This window comes from Homalodisca vitripennis, chromosome 7 (assembly GCF_021130785.1).
Source record: "Homalodisca vitripennis isolate AUS2020 chromosome 7, UT_GWSS_2.1, whole genome shotgun sequence".
NCBI lineage: Eukaryota > Metazoa > Arthropoda > Insecta > Hemiptera > Cicadellidae > Homalodisca > Homalodisca vitripennis.
The window spans coordinates 147,773,337-147,796,827 of NC_060213.1; the positions used below are offsets into that span (position 1 = coordinate 147,773,337).

The 23,491-nt window shown below is 33.8% G+C and overlaps 1 protein-coding gene across 1 annotated transcript in view; it reads left to right on the plus strand.

The window, feature by feature from the left end:
• The window catches only part of LOC124366482 (prohormone-1-like), a 191,319-nt gene that overhangs the window by 128,726 nt on the left and 39,102 nt on the right, over positions 1–23,491 (plus strand). The gene's annotated exons all lie outside the window — the stretch shown is intronic.

A 23,491-nucleotide genomic window follows, 5' to 3' on the forward strand; every position in this document is an offset into this window, starting at 1 on the left:
AATTTTGGTAATCAATTGTTTTTCAATACATTTTGGTGCCAGAATTAGTTTTAGAGAACTAATTATTCGGCACTTCAAATCTGAATAAGGTAGTAGAGAAGAAAATACCATATACGAAATATAGCAAACATGGTATTTCCGTTGCGTAACTTAGAAAAAACATGATTGGCCAAAACTTTCCAACTATTGATATAAATTCGTAAAAACATTGTACATTATTTCGTTTCATAATTATTCCTCTTATCAACTGTAAAAAAAGTTTTAAAGATCAGAGAACCAATATCCTAATTTAATGCGGTAAACTGAAAGGTACTCTCATAATATTTGATAAGTAAACAATATATCTACATTATTACTATTGGAAATGTCGTGAAAGCGTAATAAAAATAAGACAGGTCTCAGGACAGAGCCCTGCAAAATCTTTGTACAGTTACTTCAGATAGGGTTAGGTACTGAAAGTACAGTTCTTCCAGAAGTAGAATTTTGTTGACCAGTAAATAATTTGTTTTTAAATTATTAGAATTTGCTATTTCATAATACCAAAATAAACTTATAGAAAATTGTAGTACAATAAATAATTGTCAATTCCGCTGTTTATGTTTGAAATAACATCAAATCCGGTAATCCTACAAATACCCCTTCTACCGGGTTGTTAGAGAATTGTTCTGTTGTTTTGTTTTCTTTAAGCGAAATAACAAAGGAAAGCTTACCGTTTACACAGAAAACCCTCACTTTCTGGTGAGAAAATACAGGTAGGAGCTACTTACAGGCTTACTGACTTTAAAACGCTGGCAGTTTATTCTTTTAAAGCCTTAGAAGAGTTTGTACTTTTTTTGCGGTTTCATACTTGTTATATTTACACAATAAAAAAAGTTGGCTGTTGTATCATGGGATTTGCAAAAAAACTTAAATTAACTAAACATTATTAAACAGTGTGACAACGCATAACCTTTTGTGTTCATAATGTAAAATAAGTTGAGAAAACCAATAGAAAAATGTATTACTTTTTCTTGTGTTGAGTAATGGTGTAGTTTATTTACACATGTAAGTTATTACTTATTACTATAATTATTATATTAATCATCTTATTTTATCATGGGATTCATATTAATAGTGTTTATTATTAATCGCGATTATTTTTATTTTGGTTATTTAGTAGTTTTAGTAATGTTATATTAACATGTTTTCTGTAAATAATAATATGGAATAAATTTAATTTAAATCAAAACTGTTTGTCTTTGTTTCTTTTAAATAATGCTCCTGTGACTTAAATGTGAAATAAATTATTTTTTAACATTTAATAATAAATAATGTGGTTTGTACTTAATAACCAATTAATTCAAATTAACAGCGAATATGTTTTATTAGGCCGACTATGTACAGTGTAAATACAAATATTTAGTTCATCATTTATCGAGGGAACGTTTTATAGTTCAAGGAGATAAATTTTAGTATAATAACTTCAAGTTTAATAAAACACGTTCTTAGTTTCTTTAGAATGATACAAAACAATATTGCAGTTAATATTACTGCTGAAAATAATAGTTCAATAAGAGAAAACCAACTGTTTCGTAAAAGAACAAAATCTACATTTTATGATGTTCGTAGAGGTAAAATACTGTTCTTTAGTGTAAAAGAGGAATCTTTTAAGCTATTTTTGATCGAGGTTGAAATATTAGTGTTTAAAATATTAAATTATAATTTTTATAAATAAGCCCTACAATCTTTAATTTCACGTAGAACCAAACATCATCAAATAATAGTGGAATTGATTTCAGCCGATAAGTTAAAGAGATTGAGTATAGTTGGTAACTTCAACCCTCCTCACCATTCTTCTATTTCAGCCGCCACTCAATCTAGTGTGCCTGATGATAGATTTTATTTGGTAGAACTTTCCTAAAGATTCAGCGAAAAAACTTGTCTATCGTTTCTGAAATTTAACATAATACATTAGTGATATAAATTTGTAAGCAATGTGCTCCATGATTGTGAATCACGAATCAGGTTTAAAATGCTTGATATACTATATTTTATTTGTTTTATTTATAACCACTTAAATTACAACAGTTTCTTAAGGTTTAAAAATTGCCAACGTTCCACTTTATAGAAAAAAACTGACACAAAATAAAAAGTAATTGAATGGTCCTATCATTCATAATAATGTTTTCCCAAAGTTTAGTTTGATATATCGAACTGTTTCAGGATAGCAGCCGCGCAAGTTTAGAGTAATACACAGCCCCATTACGAAAATAATTGTACAGATAAAAGATAAGGATTTCCGTAATTTCAAATCGACTGAAACTAAACTTGGTACAGGTTTAGTATTTACAAATAGCCCGCATTTAACAAGTGTCGTATAATATATAGCAGAGTTTCAATGTGGTAGTTATACCCATTGTCCAACAATTCATCATATATATATATATTTATTTATTTATTGTTATTATTAATATATGCTATGAATTCTATAGTTGCTTTGAGCTAAGAAAAAATATCAGTGATATTAAAATACAAATTGAAATATATCTATGAGTTCATTATGCAGAGAAATTATCCGGAAATTATTTGTTTTATATAAAAGGCCGAACGTACCGTATCATATAATACAACGTTTCAATTTAAAATGCCTTTGTTGTGCTGTTAATTAAGACAAAACGTTGGTTTTTCACTTGGATGACTGTGTAATCTCAAATTGAAATAAGAGCCCATCCAATCTCTTTGTTAACTACACTGTTTTTTTTAATTTGTACTTATGCAGGAGAGAAAATATTTGTGAAGTTTCATTCTTGTTGCAGGAATAAGTTGTAAGCAGAAATAACAAAGTGGTATTTTATTCAGTTATCCCTGTCAACTTTTCACACTAGTAACGTTAATGCGTAATTAAGTATGTATTATTAAGGAGTAGCAAATCCAATAAAATTCTAAATATTTACTTGAAATCGGTCTATAGTTTTCCGGTAGATGTTTACTCTGAGATTTGTAGACTGGAATGATTTTACTAATTTTTAAGAGGTTCGGAAATATACCTGAAGATTAACTGGGATTAAAAATGTGAGAGAATACTACACTTATAGAAGGAAAAATTTTCTTTAACACTGCGCAAGGAATCTCATCAACTCCAGCATTTGTACTCCTCAGCCGCCTCTCCGCCGTCTCAACCTCTGAAACTGACACCTCGGAAAGATACATACTATTCAAGTGTGCGGCGAAACCATCCACAGGGTTGTAAGCCCCGCTTGGCTGTGATAGGTGTTGCAACCCCAGTCCTGAAAAAAAACTGTTAAAATACTCAGCAACTTCATTACAACTCCTCATTCGTTTGCCATTGACACTTAGTTCAATATTTTCCTTAATTTTTTGTGGTTTCAATTTCAAGGTATCATTGACTGTTTTCATTGATTTTGAACGATTTTTTGAATCTATGATTCGGTTATCATGAAATGATCGCTTTGCTTTGTCAACCTCAATTGTGTACTCACGTTTCCTCTCATTAATTGTTTGTTCGATTCCAGGTGTCCGTGATAAGGATAGTAAAGAACGAATGTTCTCATGGCCACGTTTTAAATCCGGCGTCATCCATCTCTATGGCTGTATCTTTCTAACATCGATTTTTTGTTTTAAACGGGAAAGCTATAAAGAAATAATACCTAAAATATACCAAATGTTTAATTTGTGTCAGTAGCATTATAAACTTTATCCCATCTCTCTGCCTGCAATAAATTTGAAATTGTAGCAAAAGCATTGTCTGTAAAATAACTTTTTTTATTTCGATGTATTTTTTTAAATGGCACACCTGGTGAAATATTAAAATATACTACTTGAGCTCTATGGTCTGAAAAAGATATGTCAAAATGTTTTACCAGCAAGATTTGATTAGAGTCCATATTAGTCACAATAGTGTCAATAATACTGCTACCAGTGGATGTTATTCTTGTGGAATCTTTTATAAGAGCTACAAATCTATATAAATGAAACATGTCATCAACAGTTACACACTCTTGATTAGTCAGATTGTGAAAGGGTATATTAAAATCTCCACATAAAATTGTGCTATAACTAGAAGACTCAAGATAAAGAAGTAATTCATTAAATTCATTTATAAAATTTTAATAATTACCAGTTGGAGGTCTGTAGATAACAACTACATTAATTCTAAGGAAACAGATAGATACACCTGTCAACTCTATATGTGATTCGACAATCAAGCTTTTTAAATTTTTTATGATTTCAGTGCACAGAAAAGTTTTTGAAAAAACTGCAACGCCTCCACCTACATGGTTCCTTCTATTTTCAAAAGAAATTAATCTATTACTATGAAAACAAGCATTATTTAAGTTATCATGTAACCATGTTTCAGAGATGAAAACTATATCGGGATTCGTGTCTTCCAAAAAAAAATATTTATTTCATCAATGTTATTACAAACACTCCGGTCATTGAAATGGATTAAGCTACACTAAAATTCGGCTTTTTATAAGAAATATATTTATTTTGTAAAAATTAAGTCAAGTTTAGATTGTTAGGTACAGATTGTCTAAAAAAGAAGAGTTTTTTCATTATTAAGCTGGTTACACGATGAGTATTTTTTTGTTAGCGTAAGAGAGCTATTCACATGTACAGGGCTAAGGCCAAGAGGAGGAAAGTCCACAAGCGAATCTATTGACACCGTAGCGGAAGAGTCGGAGACCATCGGCAGCGGCAGGCGGCAGGGTGGCAACGGGCGGTCCCACTGAGTCGGGGCCGGGGCAGGGCTCTATGACGTCGAGATCCACAGCCTCTCTGCGGCAGGTGGTCGTGCTGGTAAATGTTGAGACATCAGCAGGCAAGGCTGGACAAAGTCCTGAAGATGGGTGCACAGAAGACTGTACTCGTGACTGGACAGTTTTAGCAATCGCACAGCTCAGAACCTTCTTTCCACGTGTGTTTAGATGGAGTCCGTGGCGTGTGTAGTGGCTTCTGTAGAGAATGCAGTTCAACTCGCCATACGTCAAGCTGAGTTTACCATTGTATTCTGGGATGAGATTTGCTATTGCTAGGTTAGCATAGAAAATTGCATGGGTAGGGTACGATAAGCGGATCCGGTTTTTATATCGAAGAATGTAGTCTTCGATACGTAATATTCCTCAAATCCTAGATTATCAATCGATATAAAAGTATCTATAGTCCTCAGTAACAAGCATATGTTTTAAATTAAAATATGAATTTAATATTTACATTGATCAAACAAATTATTATAACAAAAATTAGGATAACTGAAGACGACCATATTTGCTCCTCTCATAGTTACAGCTGTTTCTTTCCCACAAATTTCACATAATGGGGTTTTCGGTACGAGTCCAACATGTTGAAGCCACAAAAACAATATATTTTATTTATATCTTATTATCTTTCAAAGCAATGTCTTATAGTTTTCTAAAATTGACTATAATTTTTAATAATTAAAATTACTTATGTAAAATTGAAATATAACTCCCTACGTGTATTGTTTTAAAGTGTTTACAGCTGTCGATATAGACTATTTTGAGTTAATAATTCAAAATAATTTATTAGTATCGATTAATTATATCGATGGTTATGATTAAGTAATATCGTTTGCAACTTCATATAAAAAACCGTGTCCGCTTATAGTACCCTACCCGATTGCATCGTTAAGATGGTTTAAATCATAACGTTAAGGAACACGGTTAATTGTTATATTTGTATCTGTTTGCAGTGTCAACAGAGCTTTAAGTCCATGAATTATTGAAAGCTGACTAGGGCCATGGTCACTAATATTGTTTTTGCCGGCTAACAATATCACACAGTCATCTTTGCACAAGCCCTTGAAAAAAGGTTTACCCTCAAAGATGATTTCCTTTAACTTAGCTCACGGTGTAGAGTACACGAAAACATCATAATCTCCAACAAGATCTTGAATGTAGGGATGTATATCTTTCCCCTGGCTGTCCGTCAACACTACGATTGTTTGCAGTGTTTTGGATCACATGTCTCACGTGTTACAGATGGTGGTGGGGAATTTTCAGATCGATGGACTTGCGCTTTGGTAGTAACCTTACACTCCTGGCGATCCTTTTGCGCTGGGGAATTTTCTCTGCCCAAATAAGAAAACTGATTTAATGTTTCAAATGTAAATCGTTTTGAGGATCCATTTTGCTGTCTGAATGTTCTTCTTGGCGTTAGAAAGATCGACTTATTTTCAGAAGTTTCATTATTCTTGGCAATTCTTTCATTTTGTAGTTTTAAGTTTATTTCCAATTCATTGTAGTCGGATCGTAATGTAAAAACTTTTTTATTTAGTGAGTCAATTTCTTGCTTCAAAACATGTTTTTGCTTCTCAAGATTGCCAACTTCTTCTTTCAATTTAGCAAGCTCAGTGTCAACCATCCCTTCCATTATTAAAGACTCGTCTAAATCTTGTTTTCGTTTTATCTTTTCACATTCTAAACATCTTTTGAGTTGACAGATTTCATCACTAATTTCTGTAAGATTTCCTGCATCGCCATTCTTTACTTTTATTGTTGCATCAAGCCGATTTAATAATGTCATTAGGTGAGGAATTAGATCTACTATGGCATCAGTTGTGTATTTATCCGATATTGTATTTAATATTCCATAGAGATGGATGGCTTGATCAATGACCTCTTCATTTAGTAAGTATTCCTTCAGATTGAGGATTTTATCTTGCCCCCCTCACATTAGGTTTCCCCGTACCTTACAAGTCATCATAGTCAAATTCAGTATTTTCTTGCGCCTGAAATTGCTGCGTATGTGACACCAAGACTGGTGTGTATTGCCAAGCAATATCACAACAGGTAATAAATTTGAGTAATTATTTAACTTAGTTCTAGGCGGACTAGCTAATTCTGGGAAAGGGAAACTCCTTCAACCTTTGCCACCGCTATCACCGCAATGCGTGAAAGAGTCTTAATTCCATGAGCAAAACGGTAGGCGTTCGTGTTAATTCACAGCGACGTTCCGCCGTGCACAGCAACAGGGAAAATGCGGGAGAATACTGTCTCCGCCGGTGGCGCACCTGGATGCTCAGTGCGTATGCGCGAACTTAGACGTCGAAGTTGAACCGGACTCCTCAGACAGCATTATCAATGTCTATATTTAGAAAGAAGACTGACAGAGATATTTAGGTGGAAAACTCACTTGCGTGCAGCACTGTGGACGCTTTCTCGGAAATGTCAAACACTAGAACCTTTCGCAGCGAATCTTTAAATTAGTGTCTATGTACTTTAAGTGTTACTCACTGACCTGACTAACCATCAATGCAATTTACGTCTTGATGGGCGATCTCAACGTGGATGCGATGGACAGCAAAACCATCCATCCACCAAGCGACTAGTCGATCTGCTGAGGTCATTCGGCCTTGAACTGCTGGTCAAAACTCCAACGAGAGTGACGGCTACAACACAGTCGGCTATTGATAACATCATCACAAAACATTGAAAATGTCACAGTATCGGTGGTCAACACAGCTATCTCAGACCACTATGGCCAAGAGGCTATCATTAGTGGAAAACAAATCGAGAGAGAACCAAGAATTACCAAAACAATAAGAGACACGAGGCCAGAAAATATTGCTCTCCTCAACGCTTCCCTTTCAAAAGAAAAGTGGAATTTTCTAAATTCTTCACACCCAGTAGAGCAGCAGTTTCAAATTTTCAATGAATGTTTGAACTTCCATCTCAACACCCTGCTGCCCTACAAAAACGATCAAACCTCGTCCAAAGAAGGTAAATAATACTTGGGTCACTAAAGGCATTCTGGTGTCGAGAGAAAAACTCAAGTTTTTTCTCCGAAATAAACAGAAAAACAGCCAATGAACAGTTCAAAATCTTTTTTCGAAATTATAAAAAAATTTACAGGAAGGTGATCCAAGCTGCAAAATCGTATGATGTCTCAAAATTCAATTACTTCTTCAAAAAAACGTTTCTAAAACTGTATGGGGCATCATTAACAATAAACATCAAGAATCCAAGCAAATCACAGTCAAAATTGGGGACACCCTTGTGAGCGATGCCTCTAGGGTTGCCGACGAGTTTAACGGATTTTTTGCGTCTGTTGCTTGTGGGACGGGGCCCTCGTCCATCGCTGCCACAGGGGAATCCCACGCGTAGACAGAGTCCAACAGCCTCAATGGCTCTGACTCCTGTAGTTTGAGGAAGAGCTCGATAAAATCATTCAACAATTCCCAGCTAAAAAATCGAATGATCTAGAATCGAGATCCATGTGGTTAATAAAACAATGCTCTAAGCATATCGTGAAACCACTGACTCAATTGGTCAATTTGTCTATTTAACTCAGGAGTTTTTCCCTCTCTCCTAAAAATTGCAAAAGTGCATCCTATTTTCAAGAAAGAAAAACCCCTGTTCATTAAATAACTATCGGCCAGTCTCAATTTTGCCTGTACTGAGCAAAATATTTGAATAAACTCTTTCTAACGAGAATGCTTTATTTCTTAAACAAAAACAACCAGCTTTCTGAACACCAATTTTGGATTCAGGAAAAATAAATCGACGATAGACGCAGTGGTGAGTTGAGTCTGGTTGATATGGTTGTAGAGGGTCTAGAACGTCAGGATCACACATTAAGTGTGTTCCTGGACCTTTCTAAAGCATTCGACTGCGTTGACCATGAAATACTGCTTGACACATTACATTCTCATGGCATCCGAGGTGTGCCGCTCTTATGGCTTAAATCATTTTTAAGTCAGAGAAGTCAAGTGGTTCAGATCTCAAACCAATTTTCTAAACCAATTCAACTGAGTTATGGAGTCCCTCAGGGCTCTATACTCAGTCCAATCCTTTTCCTGATATACGTCAACGACGTACATTCATCGCTGCTGCATGGTAAAAATTGTGCAGTATGCTGATGACACGACTCTCTGTTTCAGAGATAACACACAAGAAGGTTTGGAGCTACAATCCTTTGTAGATATCAACAATTGTGTGCAATATTTTCAATAACCTCAACCTTCAAAACGAATTCTTCGAAATCCAACGTGTTGAATTTCACACTGCGTCCAACGGACTCCCAATGTGGGTCAGCCGTCATGTTGGCAGATTCCTTATTGGAAGAAGTCTACTCCTCAAAATTCCTTGGAATACTCCTCGACCGAGGGTTGACATGGAATAATCACATTGACCATGTGTGCGCCAAAACTGTCCTCAGGAATATATGTTTTGAGGTCCTTGGCCCGGTACTGCCCCAGTCAGGTATTTGATTGCGGCATATTATGGGCTAATTCACTCTCACCTTTCCTATGGAGTGGTGTTGTGGGGGGCCTGTACAGGCAATAATTTCCTGAGGGTGTTCAAATTGCAAAAAAAAGCTATTCGTATCATCGCAAAGTTGAATTTCAGAGAGTCGTGCAGGACAGCATTCAAAACTTTGCAACTGTTGACTTTGCCCAGTCTCTACATTTTAGAAACATCTTGGTTCTGTTTGTCTAAATGTGCCCTAACCAGGGGGACGTGACATACACGGGTATGAGACTAGAGGCAGAGATAACTACCGTACTGGAAGACATAGAACGGTGGGTTTATGAGCACTTACCTTCGCAGGCAGGTGTTCATTTCATCAACAGTTTGCCAAATTTTATTACAAACGCCCAAACGCCCAAGGCGTCAAAAGCTCGTCTTAAGCGCTTCCTGGTGTCAAATGCATTCTACAGCGTTGACGAGTTTCTGGCGTTTAACTGGGAGACCGCCCAATTCGATGACTGACTCCAGCGCTGAAAGTGGGTTGAGATTGGCGATGGATGAATGAGACTGGAATGCATGAACATTATGTAAGTTTGGAACGTGGTGGTAATGTGTGGTATGCGAGTTTTAAATTTATAATTAATTCTGACGTTTGCCATACAATGTGTAATTGTGACGAGCAATAAAAGATTTGATTTGATTTGATTTGAAGTGTCACAAATTAACATATTTTTATGGAGCTAAATATTTTACTGTTGACCACTTGTTTACACTTGTATCTGGTACAGGTGTAAATTTTCAAGCAACCTCAGAGAAACCAGATACACCATAACAGTTGTAGCGTACTTCTATCTTGCACTTAAATTAAACTTTCTAATCAGTTACTTCTATCATCATATTATACCTGGAAAAACTTATACCATTTTGACATTACGCAATTTCATTTCCATAATTGGTAAGATACTCACTCAGTCATCATACACATGGTGGTGTGTGTATCGTGATACAGGAACAGCTTTGATCTTGTACTGTAATCTCTATAGACCTGCCTAATGTATATTAGTCCAGATTGCGTTATCTTTTTGACTCAAAATACATATGGTTTACACTACTCCACTGCAAATATACCACCGATACGCATTTAAGTGCCATGCTGCATATATATAGCAGTACACCACACCACGCGTAACAAGTTTCACCAAATTTCATACAAATTCTATAGCTCATTTGAATACGCCAAATGTCTACGCTCCCTACAAGGCAGCGGCACACCACACCACGCGTAACAGGTTTCACCAAATTTCATACAAATTCTATACCTCATTTCAATGCGCCACATGTCTACGCTCCCTACAAGGCAGCGGCACACCACACCACGCGTAACAGGTTTCACCAAATTTCATACAAATTCTATAGCTCATTTCAATGCGCCAAATGTCTACGCTCCCTACAAGGCAGCAGCACACCACACCATGCGTAACAGGTTTCACCAAATTTCATACAAATTCTATAGCTCATTTGAATGCGCCAAATGTCTACGCTCCCTACAAGGCAGCGGCACACCACACCATTCGTAACAGGTTTCACCAAATTCCATACAAATTCTATAGCTCATTTGAATGCGCCAAATGTCTACGCTCCCTACAAGGCAGCGGCACACCACACCATTCGTAACAGGTTTCACCAAATTTCATACAAATTCTATAGCTCATTTCAATGCGCCAAATGTCTACGCTCCCTACAAGGCAGCGGCACACCACACCATGCGTAACAGGTTTCACCAAATTTCATACAAATTCTATAGCTCATTTCAATGCGCCAAATGTCTACGCTCCCTACAAGGCAGCGGCACACCACACCACGCGTAACAGGTTTCGCACAAATTTAATAGGACATTAAATAGAGCATTGAATAAAGCAAACACAACACAGCTAACAAACAAAATAATAAGGTTTTAAATTAATTTACTTATTATTATTATTTTGTCTCTGATTAACTTTTTTAGTGGTTCATTTTGTTTTGATAATGAGCATAATTGTATTTTAAATTCAGACGCTATCAAGGGGTTTTTTACAAGGTGCAATGAAATATTTTGGCGTAAAAATTTATTTTATTAACTCTCTTTTCATACATATGGTATTCTAACTCTATGTTTCGAGAGTATAAACTGTATGGTTTGATATAGAAAAATTAAAACTCAAGAAGTTCACTTGTATTCACTTGTAAGTGTTACACATTCTTTAGATGTTTTACAATAATAAGTACATAAAAATGAACAATGTATAACAAATTATGTCAAGTGTTTACAGTAGGAGCTAAGAATAAGAAAATAATAATTACAATTAGTTAATTGTCTATGCTGAAAAGTGATTATTGTTTTACTTTTAGCACAATATACACTTGAATGTTTATGTGCTAATTGTGCTATTGCACAAAGATGTAACAATAGGAATTTAAAAAGTAAAGTCAAATTAATTACACATGAAAATATATATACAATCTACGTATATACTATTTAGAAAAAAGTGCAAGAAACAAATGTGTTGTTTTTGCCACTGAACCAGTCAAACAGTGACGTTGAGGAGACGGCAGTTTAATGGTGGAAAAATACGAGTAAAGACGGATAGTGAATATATTAATAGTGCCGCTTTTATAACTTATTACTAAATAAAACACATTAAAAAATGTAATCAGCTGTCGATGTTATGTTGTTTGCTGTAGACGTCGCCCTGGCCATCGTAGCTCGATGTTACAACTTTCAGGCAAACAGTTTCATTAGTCGTAACCAATATTACTATTCTTTAAAGATTAGCCTACTTGCGAAAGATAGTGAATAAGCCTTGAGCCTTAGTAATCGAAAAACGTATATGTGAAAAATTAAATTTCAAATGCGAATTAATTAGTGTAAAATTTAAAATATCCGGAAAGATAAAAGCATGGGTTAATGGAAAGTAGGAAGGGAAAGCGTGGCCAGCAGTTTAATATTTTTGTTTATAATTTATTCCTAGTGATATACGTCAATACATTCTAGATAATATAATTAAAATTACAATTCCTAAAAATAAACACTGGGTTGAGGATAAAATACAATTATATTAGATCCACGTAAAGAGACGATAACACAGAAAAGGTGTTTTGTAAATATCTATTACTCGTACACTGTGTCTCTTAACGGTTGTTAACGTTTAACACAGAAGTAACTGGTTAGTGTGCTGAGGCAATACTTTTATCTGATGAACTAAGACTACTAGGAACCTTGATTGGACGCATAAGCTAGGAGAATTCCACACAAAACATTAACTTGACTTTTACTTCACGTTTAACACAGAAGTAACTGGTTAGTGTGCTGAGGCAATAATTTTATCTGATGAACTAAGACTACTAGGAACCTTGATTGGAAGCATAAGCTAGGAGAATTCCACACAAAACATTAACTTGACTTTTACTTCACGTTTAACATGGAAGTAACTGGTTAGTGTGCTGAGGCAATAATTTTATCTGATGAACTAAGACTACTAGGAACCTTGATTGGAAGCATAAGCTAGGAGAATTCCACACAAAACATTAACTTGACTTTTACTTCACGTTTAACATGGAAGTAACTGGTTAGTGTGCTGAGGCAATAATTTTATCTGATTAACTAAGACTACTAGGAACCTTGATTGGAAGCATAAGCTAGGAGAATTCCACACAAAACATTAACTTGACTTTTACTTCACGTTTAACATGGAAGTAACTGGTTAGTGTGCTGAGGCAATAATTTTATCTGATTAACTAAGACTACTAGGAACCTTGATTGGAAGCATAAGCTAGGAGAATTCCACACAAAACATTAACTTGACTTTTACTTCACGTTTAACATGGAAGTAACTGGTTAGTGTGCTGAGGCAATAATTTTATCTGATGAACTAAGACTACTAGGAACCTTGATTGGAAGCATAAGCTAGGAGAATTCCACACAAAACATTAACTTGACTTTTACTTCACGTTTAACATGGAAGTAACTGGTTAGTGTGCTGAGGCAATAATTTTATCTGATGAACTAAGACTACTAGGAACCTTGATTGGAAGCATAAGCTAGGAGAATTCCACACAAAACATTAACTTGACTTTTACTTCACGTTTAACATGGAAGTAACTGGTTAGTGTGCTGAGGCAATAATTTTATCTGATGAACTAAGACTACTAGGAACCTTGATTGGAAGCATAAGCTAGGAGAATTCCACACAAAACATTAACTTGACTTTTACTTCACGTTTAACATGGAAGTAACTGGTTAGTGTGCTGAGGCAATAATTTTATCTGATGAACTAAGACTACTAGGAACCTTGATTGGAAGCATAAGCTAGGAGAATTCCACACAAAACATTAACTTGACTTTTACTTCACGTTTAACATGGAAGTAACTGGTTAGTGTGCTGAGGCAATAATTTTATCTGATGAACTAAGACTACTAGGAACCTTGATTGGAAGCATAAGCTAGGAGAATTCCACACAAAACATTAACTTGACTTTTACTTCACGTTTAACATGGAAGTAACTGGTTAGTGTGCTGAGGCAATAATTTTATCTGATGAACTAAGACTACTAGGAACCTTGATTGGAAGCATAAGCTAGGAGAATTCCACACAAAACATTAACTTGACTTTTACTTCACGTTTAACATGGAAGTAACTGGTTAGTGTGCTGAGGCAATAATTTTATCTGATTAACTAAGACTACTAGGAATCTTGATTGGAAGCATAAGCTAGGAGAATTCCACACAAAACATTAACTTGACTTTTACTTCACGTTTAACATGGAATTAACTGGTAAGTGTGCTGAGGCAATAATTTTATCTGATGAACTAAGACTACTAGGAACCTTGATTGGAAGCATAAGCTAGGAGAATTCCACACAAAACATTAACTTGACTTTTACTTCACGTTTAACATGGAAGTAACTGGTTAGTGTGCTGAGGCAATAATTTTATCTGATGAACTAAGACTACTAGGAACCTTGATTGGAAGCATAAGCTAGGAGAATTCCACACAAAACATTAACTTGACTTTTACTTCACGTTTAACATGGAAGTAACTGGTTAGTGTGCTGAGGCAATAATTTTATCTGATGAACTAAGACTACTAGGAACCTTGATTGGAAGCATAAGCTAGGAGAATTCCACACAAAACATTAACTTGACTTTTACTTCACGTTTAACATGGAAGTAACTGGTTAGTGTGCTGAGGCAATAATTTTATCTGATTAACTAAGACTACTAGGAACCTTGATTGGAAGCATAAGCTAGGAGAATTCCACACAAAACATTAACTTAACTTTTACTTCACGTTTTATGACATGTGTATGATTTTCTTGAACCATGACATCCAGATTCTTAAATTGAGCACGTATAAAACGAAAAATAATAATATAAAATCGTACAAATATGGTGCTCTACATTATGCGGCGTACAAGTATAAAAATATTAGTGCCATATTTGAACAGACAATCCATAAACCTAAGTTCATTTAGTTGTACTTATAAAAAGTATTTAATATGTTTATTAAAAGTATCGGTTTATTTAGTACAATTCCAATTAAACCTCTTTTATGGTAGTACCGATGTTGTAGATGTTTTGCTGATTTAACAGAAGGCTGTCTACATCAGTGCAAAATTATTGTTTACATCAGTGTTTACCATTGTGGGCCGTTTTCTTAACTTAACGATCTTTACTGTTATTATTTATATATAGTATTTTAACATTTTAGGTATGTGGCACTTATAATAAAGGTTATCACTCGTATAGCGAGATATAATATCTACTAAGACCTCATTTTTCATAATTTATGAAAAGACAGTCATACTATTTGGATTTATTCATAGTTTTCGTAAATTAAAAAAATTCTTTCACTCATATTCTTTATTTTCAACAATTTCATATCGACTACATTTTTTCATTTTAAGAGTAATTAAAAGTATCATTTAAGGTAATATATACTACTCCTTGATCTCCAACATTGTATTGTTACCTGGGCATCACCTTTGTATTACTTTTTGTGAATTAATAATATTATGCTCCTAGTTTTTTAGGAAGTTTGATTGTAGAGATCTAGATATTAGATTTGTGTTATTTCTATATATAGCATCAGCTATTAAGTTCAAGAAATTATGCTAATGAACTATTAAGATACAGCTGTAAAACAATAACTGTTAAAATTCAGCGGATATAGCTAGGAAAATATTTCTTCAATATAACACTCAAATTATGTTTTTGAGTGTACTTTCATTGGCACGTATTTTTAAGCGTGGTTTCAATTGTTCTAAACACGTCAGAGTGAACACAAAACCCCTGTTGAACGTTAATGCCTCTCAAGAGACTTACAACATTCTAGAGATTTACAAACCCTTCACCTGAGTCGTCAAGTGCATTGTCGTGTTACAACAAGTTATCTACATCTTAACTACTCCTTCTCTAACGAGATTATATGTCTGTATGGTGAAATAAACCACCTTTCAGTTTTTAACCTATGATGTGACTGTAGGACTTAATATTTTAAAGTACTAATATTTTACTACTGAATATTCATCAGAATCCGTTTACTAGATGTAAACGTATATAGGACTTATCTTCAAAAAGTATGCAAGGCTGTATTATAATGAAGTCTACTAAGTTACTTTTATACTTAATGTTTTACCTGAAAACCCTACCTGTTCAACATTCGGTCATTCTGTTTTTTCGTCGACAGTCCATGTAGCTAAACTGAATGAATGAACTGTAATGAATGATTTTTGACATTCATTTATTTACTTTACAAAATAATAAATTAATTTCATATTCTTAAAACTTTTAACAGTTACATATTTAACATCAATTTAAACTTTAACAAGATTAGTATAATTCAATGGGCTGACCTGTGATTTATTTATTTAAAACTGCGTGAACTATATTAGAGACATGTTATTACATGAAGTCGATATTTAAGAAAATCAGGGTCATTTAATACATGTTAATTGCAAATTATTAGTAAATGTATACAGTATATACAGTTTTTAACCAAAAATAAAATTCATACGGTGAATAATTGTTTTCTTCAAGTTAAAACTGCAGACTCTCAGAGAGAACTTCATCACTTTAACATTTGAGGTTATTGTGAGTGCTTTAACAAAGTCTTATTGTCAAAGTACGGATAGCAACATACGCACCTGGTAAGGCAACAGTTTCCGAGGATATACTTGAACAGAAGTACACAGAAGGTACACAAGAACAATCTCCTGCAACAACTTCAACACTTTTGTTTCGTCAACGCTAACTAAACGTTACAGAAAGTTAGGATGCACTTGTTTGTAGCGGCAGCGAGGTGGTGGTTGAGCCTCTCTGTATGTTTGGAGAGCTAATTTGAATAAAACATGTATTTATTTTATTTCATAAGAACACTGCTTGTGGTATTTACTTTCTCATAATTCGAGAGAAAAGTCTATGAGTATTTGTACCTTCCATATAACCAAAGGACAATTAATACTTTTTGGAGGCTTGATTTTGAAGGCGGATAATCGGAATTATATTAGAAATTACGTTTATATTTATTTAAAACTGACAGTTTGGGTTAATTCCTACTAAACTCTGATACCATAAGATGTGAAAGCCAATGTACACTGCATAAGAATATACCCTTGGTTTCTTGATATTTTCATAGAAAATATTTCTAATAAATATAAAAGGCAATGTAGATCAGCGACGGATAGTGGCCAAATATGAAACATTATGTTTTCGTGTTATTATATTTTTAAATCTTAACTTTCTAAGTTCGTACAGATAAAAATTAGTTATATGATCTTTTACAGTTAGATCAAGAGATTAAACGTTACCATTTAATAAGTCAGTATTTGTTTGGTGACCCTACCTTTACGTGACTGTTGGTAAATTTTAAATGTACCGAGCTAAGAAAAATATGATTAAATAGTAAACCAATTTTTGTTTAAGAATGTTTAACCTTTGGATTCCCTCGCATTTCGATCCCCTTCAAAGGCTACCGAAAATCCCTTTGTTGATTTCAAGAAAATTCTTGTTGTATCCTTATAATGCAAATTGGATGTCGGCTAAAAACTTTACCTACTATAAGTTATGAATATCAGTTCACATATTATAAACAATCACAAACCCGTTATACAGTAAGCTGCTGAACGCTTGCTGGAAACATATAAAGTTTGGTTTTTTACATTTTAAAAAACAAAAAAATGTTAGGTTCAAATAGTTCAATACGACTTTTCATAACCCGTAGCGAAATTTACTACAATAACAATTCATCGGCAATAATTTAACATACATTGAAACTGAAAGGAATGAGATCTTTGCCAATTTAAACCTAGAAATATATATTTATGAGGAGTAATTTATAATTCTTGGATTAAGCAGTAAAAATTCTAACATCACTTATATAAAACACAATACATGTATATAATTTTTAAGCTAGTGACTTCCTATTGTCGTTGTAAAAGCGATTGCCAGATTCTCGTTGAGTCGGTGGAGAAAGAAATGCGACATCAATCTGAGGAAGCCAAGAGATCACGGGACACATCGCTCTGACTCTCTCTGTGCCATGAATCAGGCAGTAACTAACAGATCAAAGTCGAAGGAAACCGAGCAAAAACTTCAGTCACGTGATTCAGGATTATTACACCTATTTACTTTACAAGTATCTATTTACTGGTACGCTAACAGTGTGCTCTTTCATTTCCGAATCACAATGTTTAATAGCCATTCACAACTAAATGTTTCGTAAATGACATACTACAGAAAAAACCAAATGATTATGAACTATTTAAATAGGGGCTGAAAGCTCTTATACTCCCATCCTCGCCACTAAAATTAATTATACGTTCACCAGACAGCTCTCTTTTCACTATATCCTTTTTTAATTTCTTTTCTTTTTTACACTTGTTGTTTATATCATAACCTCACAGTGAGGAAAATCGTTAATTATTATTTTCTGTACATTTTCATTAAATAATTCCTACCTTTATACATGTACTGTATTTAGTTTTAAGTTGACATTTATTTCATGTTGTTATACTTATATTATATATTGATTGATTTATTTATTTCCAAAATTTATGTACAGAGTAAAATAGAATACATAACTAATATCTTATAGGAAATTATCCCCACATGGGCATCAGCCTGTGTGTGGGGAAACGAGTTCCTCAGTCTGCACTACCAACAACACACAAAAAACTTCTTATCCAAAAACTTTTAACCAAATTAAAATAAGGAAATTAAGTGTCATTAATAAAAACATTTTCATTAACAAATGAAAAATGAAGATTTAACCTCTAAAATAAACCATACAAGGCTAGAGCATGGAATACATGAGTAAATTCAGTTAATAAATAATCGAAAATTTGAAAGGAATATACTTATTTAGAAAATACAATTTGAAGACTTAAAAATGCAATTTATAAAAACTTGTAACTTACATAAATAGAGCAATCAGAAAGACTTAATTAAAAATTAGCCGATATAAGTAGAGAGAGAGACTTGGACCACACCTGCACACCCACGCACACACACTAAACACACACACACACACACACACACACACACACACACACACACACACACACACCAATCACGCACACGCACACATGCACGCACCACACGTCCTCGTTGGCCTGCAGTCAAAACGATTTTAAAAACTCACCAAACACTCAGACTAACATTAATTGTAATACAAAAATATAACAGAAATATAATACATCAAAAAAGCATATCTAGGTGTAGATTGAGGAAAAATACTGACGAAATCCATCTCGCCCAGCATCTACCAACCATTTATTGACTAATTTTTTGTACGTACTAATAGTGCAAGGTCTTGGGTTTTTTATAAAGTTTGGTAATTTTGAGAAAATTATATGAGCAATATAGTGAGATGATGTTGAATTAAAGGCTTTAACGAGTCTAGGAACAATAATTCTGTTATGAAGTGAAGAACGCGTAAAATGGCTGTGGTTACTGTGAACGAAAATTGAATCTCGATGTTGAAAAATGTTCAAAACTAATGTTCGGATATATAATTGCTAGACGTTAAAAACGTTTAAATTCTTCAAATAATAAATGGGTTGGATAAGTACGATTTCGCTTCAGAGCTACTTTTATAATAGTTTTTTGAACGACTTCTAAGGGAGCAAGGTTATTTTGAAAACAGCCACCCCATGCTAAATTACCATACTGAAGAATTGATTGCACATACGCATAATATACAGTTTTTAAAAGATCTATTGTAAGTATATTACGCAGATTACAAAATATAAAGATAAATTTACGAAGTTTATTCCGCATGTAAGCTACGTGATTACACCACTTCAAACGATTATCAAAAACTACACCCAAGTATTTATACTCACTCACCCTATCAATACATTCACACAAAACGCATCCATCCTGGCCACCACAAGTATGCAACCGTAGCTTAAAAAACAAAAGGATCGCCGTCAGCTCGTATAGAGATTGGCATACATTTAGTTTTGGCTATATTAACTGTGAGCCGACATTGATCAAACCAGCGCTTGACAGTGAGTAGACCGCGCTCAGCCACATCCCTCACTTCCTCCCAACTTTCACCCTCAAATAACAAAGCGGTGTCGTCCGCATAAAGAAATATATGTCCTTTACACAAATACAATCTTCCTAGATTGTTAATAAAAATTAAGAAAAGCAAGGGTCCAAGAGTACTGCCTTGCAAAACCCTATACTCAATTTTTTGAGGAAGGCTTGTATGGCCTAAAACAGAAAGAACTTGATACCGATCGGACAAATAACTTTTGAACCATCTCCAAGAGTTCCCTTGTATTTCAATATATTTTAATTTTTGTAGTAATAATTGTCTATCAACTGTATCAAAAGCTTTAGCTAAATCTATAAAAATCAATAATGGTTTTTTATTACGGCTAATCGTGTCATGAACACTTTTAGTTAGCAAATATAAATCGTCATTCAAATTCTTATCTTTTCTGAAACCGAATTGATTTTGTACAAGAATATTATTGATGTTTAAATATTTTTCGAGTTGAATTCTAACACATTTTTCCAATAATTTAGATAAAAACACTGGTTAAAATTATTGGCCTGAAGCTAACACATCGATTTTTTGGGCCTCCCTTATAGATTGGGATTACTTTACCCATTTTAAAAGATGCTGGGAAAATTCCCTGTGACATACTATTGTTTATAATATGTAGAAGTGGAAGCTTTAATAAATTAAAAAACATTTTAATAAGAGTAGCCGGGATTCCTTCTTCTCCCGGAGCAGACCCGCCTCTAAGGTTTTGTACATCACGAGCAAGGACATCCTCGGATATCGGCTCCAGCTGGAAGTAAGAATTTGCCCCGTAATCCTCGTCATTCATAACGACTTCAGTCACGGGAGGCACAGCACTGGCTAATTTGTTTTTTTTATAATAATGTATAACACTTATCTTTATTAATCAGAATAAAAATGTATAGGTCTAACAAAGAACACGTAGATGAGTTTATTTAATACCATGTAAACTATTTAAACACTAATCTTTGTAATCTTTTCGAAATAAAAAATTAATATCTAGTCTAATAACCAGGAACAGGAAGTGATGTATACAAAAATAAACGAAATAGTTACTAAATTAAATTAGGTGAGTTGCACCTAGATAGTAATCGCTCAAAATAAGGCTTATCATCTAATTACATGTATTGGAATTATAAATTAAAAGAAAAAAAAAAAGAAACACTTCTTTATTGAGGCGAAATTAGGACCACATGGTCCTTTCTTACATTTAACCTCTTAAAAAATTAATCTTAATAATGTAAATTAAGGCTAATTAACTATAGCTTACACTTACAGTATTCCATTCACTCTTCCATTCACACAGTCACGATTCAAAGAGTAGCCCCGCCGCCCGCCACGATCATCCGGTCCAGGTATTTTCGTCTCAGCTCCGCCACAAACCGTTTTCGGCTCTCAATATTGTCAAATTAATTGACTTAAATATTCAAGTATATGCTAATTATACATCAAATCTTCTGAATAATAATTAATATTTATTAAAGTAGCCTATTTAATTATTAAGAATACACCTGAGCTTTGTAGGACAGACAAACTTTCATTCTGATATAGTGCTTTTGTTGATAAACAATCTGATTTCATAACTTTTGGAAATTACAACTTAATATGATTTCTCCCGTTACAGAGAATACAGATTTCAAAAGATTATAAGTAGATTAGAGTGAGAACTTCAAGCAAGAGACTGAGTCAAGGAAGATTGTGTGTGACGGATTGAACATAAAATTCGGACGTGAGAACTTTAGCTTGACTGATTCTCGCTGTTTATCAAATCTCCTTTCTCTGACCCTGACCGTAGAGACGATTGGAAGGTTCGTGAGTCAAATCTAAGATGTCTGTGACATTCTAGAAAAGGACGTTAAAATAACTAATAATTATTTTAGATAATGAATAGCTTGTGAGGTAAATAATATCGAATAGTAATCAATTAGAATTAATATTCGATTAATGTAATTTGGATGTTTTAATTACAGAATTTTGCTCATAAATTTGCTCGTTTATTACTGATCGAGAATAGTTTCTGTGGAGTAGGTATTGGCTGAATGCAAAACGTGACTGGAATGTCTATTCTGATCACTTGCTTCATTTGAAATGAAAGCTACTGAAAATTGACAGGCCGATTGACAGGATTCGGTGTTAAACGCTCAATTATATGGGACGCTTCATCTTTCATTCATTTCGCATTCTAGAACTATTGATATTGCTTATGATTGGGTAAATAAGACGCGCGTCCATTTAAACTAATAAGTTAAGTTGCTCGAATTTGAGTCAGGTGTTTTAAATAAGAAGTTTCTCCATGATTTAACTATAACAAATTGTATAGTATTTAAAATCTAATACTATTAAGAAGGGCAGATTTATGAATAGTAAAAAACGTTTGTAACACCTAGTACGAGTATGTAACGTTTATTGTTAATTATAGGTTTATTGATATTTTGTTCTTTATTGAACATTATCAATATGTGTGGGTCTAGTAATATTTCGTTCCTCTTTATTGTTTTTTGTCCTATCAAATTTTTACAATAAGGTGTTTCTCCTCCTGAATATAACTGTAGGAAATATAAAAGACAAATTACAAAAAAGTGCTTACGTCACGCCAAGTCAAATAATGTCGCCTCGAAAGTCCGAACCGTTTCATGAGTTACCAAAGCAAATGTGTCACTCTTGAATCAGTACATAAGTTTAAACATGAAAATGGATGAAATATAACGATTTTGTATATTAAAAGTGCCACTAGCAGAAATATGAGCCTGTCCTGAGAGAATTTAATTATTGTTGTTAAAAAAAGGTTTAAGGATTATAATTCCCCTGATTCAACTGGTACAGTCATAAAATAATTCTTCCTACGCTCTAAGTGGAATATAGTTCATTTGTCTGGTCGATGGTTCAGCTGGGAATTAGTGTACATTCATTACAGCCTAAAGATTTTTAAATTATAAAATTATAAATTTTTTATTATTATTCACAATAGTACGTTCAATTAATTTAGTTACTCCTTAATTCTTATTATCATTACCTATTTAATTAGGCATAATCACTAACTAGAAACAATTACGTTATTCTCCTAAATATAAATTTCTAAAGGTGCCGACTTTATGAACACACAGAGTTTAAAAACGGTATATTTTTTATATCTCAGCTAACAATCTAAGTATACAAAAAACAATTCTTGTGCAGTTTACTAAAAGGTTTATTTTTATGAATATTTTTTTCTAATAGGTTTGATGTCGGGAACTGAATTATACGTTATAATGAAGGCGACATAGACTGTGAGTTATTGTTTAATTAAATTAAACTATGTAACCGCAACAACAGACTCCTGTGAGGTATAACAATTGTCAAGTCTTCATTAGGTCATGTGCTTATGCTACATGTTAAAACGGAATAATATTTCACTCAATTTGGTCAGAAATATATTTGTTTTGACATCATAGTTACCAATAATGGAGTTCATTAACGCTTAGCTAAATACCACGAAGTGATCAAATTCTATACAATTTTAAAACTCGATATTTTTCTATGGACTGCACATGTTCGATAGCTTCCCTGTAAACCTGATGATAATAATTCAAAATATTATAACCTTCCAGTCCAAATTACAATGACACTTGGATGGTTGGGCGTTTTACAAATTAAAGATGCCCTAAGAGAGGCCTCTCTGTGATAATTGTTAATGTTTAATTGTACTTTTACACATTTCTATGTATT